The sequence below is a fragment of the Cygnus atratus genome, chromosome 2 (assembly GCF_013377495.2).
Source record: "Cygnus atratus isolate AKBS03 ecotype Queensland, Australia chromosome 2, CAtr_DNAZoo_HiC_assembly, whole genome shotgun sequence".
Classification (NCBI taxonomy): domain Eukaryota; kingdom Metazoa; phylum Chordata; class Aves; order Anseriformes; family Anatidae; genus Cygnus; species Cygnus atratus.
Genome location: NC_066363.1, coordinates 86,041,078 through 86,047,898, shown reverse-complemented (window position 1 = coordinate 86,047,898; position 6,821 = coordinate 86,041,078).

Sequence of the window (6,821 nt, the reverse complement as noted above, 5' to 3'; positions counted from 1 at the left end):
AAGCCAGAGACAATGCCAGACTTGTCTCTGCCACGTACAGCATTTCAGCACCATCCTAGAGTAGTCATTCTCAGAAGGAGCAGTCAGGCATTGGGATGGGTTGCCCAGGGAGGTGGTGGCGTCACCGTCCCTGGGGGTGTTCAAGGAAAGGTTGGATCTGGTGCTTAGGGACATGGTTTAGTGGGTGACATTGGTGGTAGGGTGGTGGTTGGACCAGATGATCTTGGAGGTCTCTTCCAGCCTTAATGATTCTATGATTCTAAGTCTTGTATCCTCCCTCACATGTTCCCATTTTCCCCTCAAGGCACTGCAAATACCACTGTTTGAGCCTCTAGATCGTTCTGTGGCACAGCCCCACAAGGAAGTGCAAATCAGCTAATGTGAGCCTGGAACTGCAAAGAGTGAGCTTAGAAAAAAAAAAACAAAACTAGTACCTTGATCTGCATAGTGCTGGAGTTGACCACGGAGCAAAAAAAGGCTTTAAAAGTGCTTAGAGAAGCCTCTTGGGCTATCAGCATCAAGTGATGCCACATTGACTCTTAGGAGGTTGCCATCTTCCCCACCATTCCTGTTTCGAAGCTGAGTATTTGCTCAAGCAGTGAATTCTGTCAGGTGTGTGGAAGTGGCTGGTTGGCCAGGCCCAGCGGATTGAGCTGAGTGATCAGCTCGATATCCAGCTGCTGTGTGGTAAGGAGTTGGGCACCTCAGGCTTAAGACTGATTCCCACATTGTTCGGTATCTTCAATAACAACCTGAATGGTGAAACGCAGCGGGCCTCCCAGCGAATTGGCAGATGACCCAAACTTTGAGGGAGTGGCTGAAAAGACAAATAGCAGTGCCCCAATTCAGAGGGATCTTGAGAAGCCTGAGGACTGGGAAGCAGAAACCTCATGCAGTCCAGTACGGAGAAACGCACAGTTCTGTGTGGGGTTGGGACAAGATAACCACAAGCATCAGCATAGGCCAGGTGAGCAGAAGGCCTGCTGGAATGGAGCTAGAGTTTACAGCCTGTGCCAGCAGCATGCTCTTGTTATGAGCAGGCCAAGCCACGCTTCAGGCTGTGGGCCGTGTATGTATGAAAGTATGAGGAAAGTTATCATTTGCCTCTGTTCAGCACGTGTGAGGCCAAGTCTGAAATAGCATGTCCATTCATGTCCTCTCCCCCTGCAAACCCCGCAGTCCAAGAGGACACTCAGATGCTGGAGAAGGTCCTGCAGAAGGCAACCAGGGTGGTCAGAGGCCAGAAGCACATGTACTGTCAGAAGAATTTGAGGAAGCTGGTCTTACTTAGCCCGGTGGAGAGGAGGCCATGTAGTAGTTGCCTGAAATGACTTGAAGACAGTTGCAAAGGTGACAAGCTAAATTATTCTCAGTAGTGGTTGGGATTCAGTTTCTGCCTAAATATCCACAGATGTAAGACCAGGAATGAGCATAACAGAGTTTGAGGTGTTGGGGGTTGCCAAATGCATTACCCAACAGAGGCGAGGCTGCCACAGCTCCGTGTCCTCAGGTCCAGAAAGTATCAGGGCTGAGCCTGTGTTCCTGATAGGCACACACACAAACACCCATCTATAACACACACATGCATACAAGCGTGGCTGGCCACACAAATCAGCATAAACAGACACACTCAGCTCACCTGCAAACACAAACAGCACCAACAGCCTCATCCTGTTCCCCCACTCTGGATGATCAAGATGAAGGTATGTGAGTGGGAAATACATAAACCTGTATGTGCAAGGTGGGTCTCCCCAGCACCTGGGCTCAGGCACTCAGCCTGTCCAGCAGCTGCCCCTGGATCCCAGTCTGCCCAGTTGCTGGCACCTGGATATACCAGCCCCTGAGTTTGCAGCCCTGCTCCAGTTGCTGGCACAGCCCTTGCTAACAGCCACACACACGGAGCTACACACACACATGGTAACTGCTTAGACATGGATGGCACCACGTAACTGGCTCTGGATCCTTGCTCTCCTCAGCAGCTGGTACACGGGCATGCAAAACTGAGAGGCCTGGTATATTTAGTCTGTTCTCTGCTCAGATTTTCTCTAAATAGCTTCATTTAAAAACAAAACAAAACAAAACAAAAAACTATTCAGCATTTTGCTCATATAACATCATTCTGCAGTTTAAGAAATATATAGCCAATTTATGGACTACCTAATGAACTGATCACAGGAAGGATTATTGGATACCAGATACTTGAAAATCATTAATTGTGCTTAGTCATCTTCAATATTCCTTCTGTTTCTTGACTAAAGAAACCTAACTTTTGTAATATATTTTTGCCCCAAGTTTATTCCGTTTAGTAAAACATATTTCCCTTCGTGATCTGAAACAGTGACATGAACACAAAAACTATTTACGACCTTTCGCACAAACAGAATTATTGTCTGATGTTCACAAAAGGAATTTAGCTTCTCTATCTACTTCCCAGAATCGAAGTAATCATATGTAAAAATAACTATGAAGCAGACTGGCCCGTCCACGTGCAGGCTGAGCGAAATGGCCTTTCAAGCACCCAGAAAGGAAAGTGAGAGTGTGGCCAGCTGGGGAAAGCAAATCTCTGTATATCACCCAAATGCTTTCTCATTATTAGTCCCTATCTAGAACATAACCAAAGCAAAGTTTTACCTTAAAAAAAAAAAAAAAAAAAAAAGAATTGCTGGTACTTATCGGAAGTAGATTTTGGGCCTACATTTATTAGCAATTTGGAACTTTAACATATTCTAAAATATATGAATGTAGCATAAAATGTAGGGGAAACATACTAAATATATAGCACAGCTCTCATTGTACATAGAGACTGATTTCCACAGCACTGTATTTTTCAGCCTAGGGAAGCATGTCTCCATAGTCATTTTGAATGGCAGCCTTTGAATGGGCTTTGATTTTAAATAAACCAGTTTTCTTAAAGGCTCTCCAACAAGCGTTTGGAATGGATATCAGTGAGGTTTCCAGGTAGTACTGGTTTGTGGGAACAAGTCTCCAACCTCTGTTAACGTTCATACAGATTCCTCCAGGGAAATGTACATTTTCTACTTTCTGCTCCAACAGCAAGGCCAGCTGTTTGGCAACAAGGCTGGGCACTCAGCCAGAGCTCTACTTTATCTAGAAGAGGTTTCATCTGTCCTAATGTATACTGTAAATATTTTGTTCTAACAGATCTGATTTGAAACTGTCCTGGGTGACTGATGAGATCTGCCCTGAGACATCACAGATAATTTCTCCTTCCTTGTAGGTAACTGAAGAAGTAATTTCAGTGAGATTAAAACATTTTGCCTGTAATTCTTGCTGGGTTCCATGTGGCCCAAATGAGAGGTTCAAAATGAATGAGAAAGTTTGAATCAGGTACAGCAAACTACAACGTCATACTGTACAAATGTCGTCAATAAATTGTTCTTAGCAGCTATGTGGAAAGCTGAGGCAGAGCTGCCTATCCTATAGACAGCACAAACATAGCCAAAGTACCTGGAAAACCACTTCCACCCAGTCCTCTAGCCCTGTGCCAGAGCCACTGCTGGTAACAACAGATCATCTCCAGGCCAGCAACAAACAACAGAACTCTTATGGCCAGGCTGGGCGTGCATTATGCACCATTACCATGTTCTGAACAAGAAACACATTACACTCAGGACAGGGGAAGGATTTCCCTTGTCACAGAGATGTAGAAAGGAAGAAATACAGGGCAAAAGATGAAAGAGTCAGCTTCCACTTCCTCAGGACAGCAGCTGTACACAGATTCTTTCATCATTCTTGCTCTCTCCACTCCTAGAAGATACAATCCAAGGGATGACTCTGAAGTCGTCTGCACTTCACGGCCAAGACTCAGCCATGGAGTTCTGCAATAGCACTCTTGAAGCATCCCAACAGGTAGTATGGGGTATAGGTTGGTACTACGTATTGTTCTCATAGGTCAGTTAAGGAACAGGATGATCAATGTCAGGTGACAATCCCATTGGAGGTGGAGAGGGACTGATCTAACTTTACAAGCAAGGAGCTAGAGGAAGATGACTATATCATGTAGGAAGTGGCCTCTGGACAGCATGACCTAGACCATCACAAAGGGAAGGAATGAACATAAGTGTTTAAAAAAGTGGCAAAAAAAGTTGTCAGAGAAGCACTTTTCAAGCAGTAAGTGATATTTACACATGTGCAGCTGGAAAGGGCAGTAGAATGGCTTTATGCTCAGAATCACCTACATGGTGTTGTCTGCATGGACAGTCTGATTAAATTCCTCCTAATTCATGGTAGATGAACTGAGCAAATAAGAGTCAAAGACCACACAAGAGTTACTCATTCAATGCATTTTGTTCCAGTGTTTTCTCCCACCATGCAGGACTCAGATCTCAACTCAGCACTGGCAGCCACATGGCTTAACTGAGTTCTGAGAATTTTGCACAATCCGCGGAAGCTCAAGGTTTACACTGTGTTAATGTCTGTCACCTGACTCCATGGCCAAGAAAGCACGTCCACCCAGCTGCTGTCTAACAAAAGTATTTATCAGGAACCTTGTCTACCACCATCTCAGGAAGAACTACCTGGAATCAACTTCATGGGTATAACCAGGTAGCTCTGAATGAGAAAACAGCTACAGCCTGGTGATGAAGAGAGGCTCTCCAGGTTCCACCAGCCAGCCCTACAGCCATGAATGAGTACTCGTGTCTTGTCTCCAGATGAATTTGCTGTTTCCAGATGTGAGAAGAAACTCCATGCACCTTGCCACCACACCAAAAGGAAAAGACTGCTGAGCAAATTCTGTTTCTGAGAGCAGAATGAGTGCCCAATTTACCTGCTCCATGGTTTCAGTGAGTACCACACCATTTTCTGCCAGAAAAGAGTTTCCCGTTGGTAGCTTCAAGCAGCAGCAGCCATGATAAACAAATAGACAACTTCTACTTAGAGTTGTACTAGTGGAGACCAGACTGTTTGAAGGCAGGCTCACGGCTGCAGGGCAGTCAGACCTTTCGCTCAGTTGGGGAGAACATCAGGAATGCTCAGGCCTTTCACTCGTCTGGGAAACATCAGTGAACTGGCTGGACACCAGGTTTTAGAGAGTATCACTGATCTCTGAGGCCTCCTCGTGACCTCACAGGAGGAACCTGGGGCTGTTTCCATCCTTCTGGATGCTTTAAGCCTATGGTGTTTTTGAAGTATGGAGAATAAATGAAGCTGCCCCTTCATGAAGTTACAGGCTGCTTCAACTTGGCTTGTGGCAGCAGGAATGGCAGTCTCTCCTTGTGTAGGCCCCTGACCTACCTGGAGTGACAAGAGCTATTCTCCCGGCTCAACCTCAGCACATTCATCACAGGCAACCACAAATCCTCAGTTGACATTTCAGTCCCCCTTCCTCATGCCTTTTCTGCTCTCGGCACAGTAAATGACTACCTGTCTACAGTGCTCATCAGTCCAGGAGCTCGGAGTCATAGACTTGTTGTGGCACTGGTGCTTGCTGAGATTGGACACTGACTGGTGAACACACTCCTTAATTTAATTCTTGTGGCTGTGGAGGGGAGATTGCCATTGCAGATAACTATCCTGTTCATTGCTGATACCTACAGACAGGAGACAGAGGCACTGCCGACATAAGGAGGCCTTGGGGTGTTCTGGTGTGTCTTGCTCATCTGCAGCCTTCAGGATCCCTAAGGCATGTCTGTTCCTCTGCATGGGTGTAAGATCCTGAGATGAAATGGTACGGACAAACTGAAGAAGCCCTGGAAAAGTCCTAGCTGATTGCTGGCCATAGTCTGTCCAAACGCTGAAAAGAATGATAGTGAGGCTGTTTACTGTGTCTCAGGGGAGGCAGAGGAAGCTGTAAAGGGACTACCTGGTTCTGTTATTGAGCTAGGAGGTTTTGGTGCCAGAAAGCTGGAGTGCTACTAGAAAGTATGGGAGAGACATCTGAGTGCTGTCCTGCCAATCCCTGGCCTTGACTTTAGCTCCTTCAAAGAGGAAATGGCAAAGGTGTGTACTGACAGATGTGTCAGAGCTGTGGGTTTTCATGCTCCCCTGGTCAACACCTCCATCTGACCACTTCACCTCCTTTGTTCTCCTCTTTCCTAGTCCACATCTTCCTCCACATCAGACTAAACGTTCTGTTAGTGACTCACACTATACCCATCCTTGTTCCTATCCTCATTCTAAATGACCTGCTAAACCAACCATGTTATTCCTTCCCATCAGTCCCCACCTAATCTATCCTACACCTATTCCATATTAATGTTATCTAAGAACCCTGGCAAAAAATTTGCTCTCCTTCGATCTTCTGTACTTCTCTGCTCACTTATCCACGGGCCAATGTTCACATGGCTCAGGTCAGCACTTTCATACAGGTATCAAGCTGTTTCTCTTCTAGAGATCTCCTTCCTGAGATGTCCAAGTGATTTAGTTGTGGCCCAAGAACAGTGAAAGGTAATAGCTTTTAAGGTGGAGATGCAGGACATAGACATACTCAGGTGGTGGGAAGTGCATTGCAACAGAGTGCAGAACAAAAATATGTAGGTATGTGCATGTGCTGCCTATAGATGAGGTCTAGTGGGCAGGATAAACCAAAGAAAAATAATTAGGCAGCTGTCCGCACAAGATCAATTAGCTTGTAGAAATCTGTAAAAGATCAAATACGACTTTGATCTAGCTTGGGAGCTAATAAGACTGAGCTTCTTCTTTCACCATGATAGTCTTTGCTGACACCTAATGTAACTTTTTTTAACTCTATTCATAGTCATTCTCCTACACATAAATATTGGGTGCCATGTGAACACAGCAGATGAGGGCTCAAGGACACATCCTCACTAAGCACATTTTACATCAGCTCTCTCATAAAT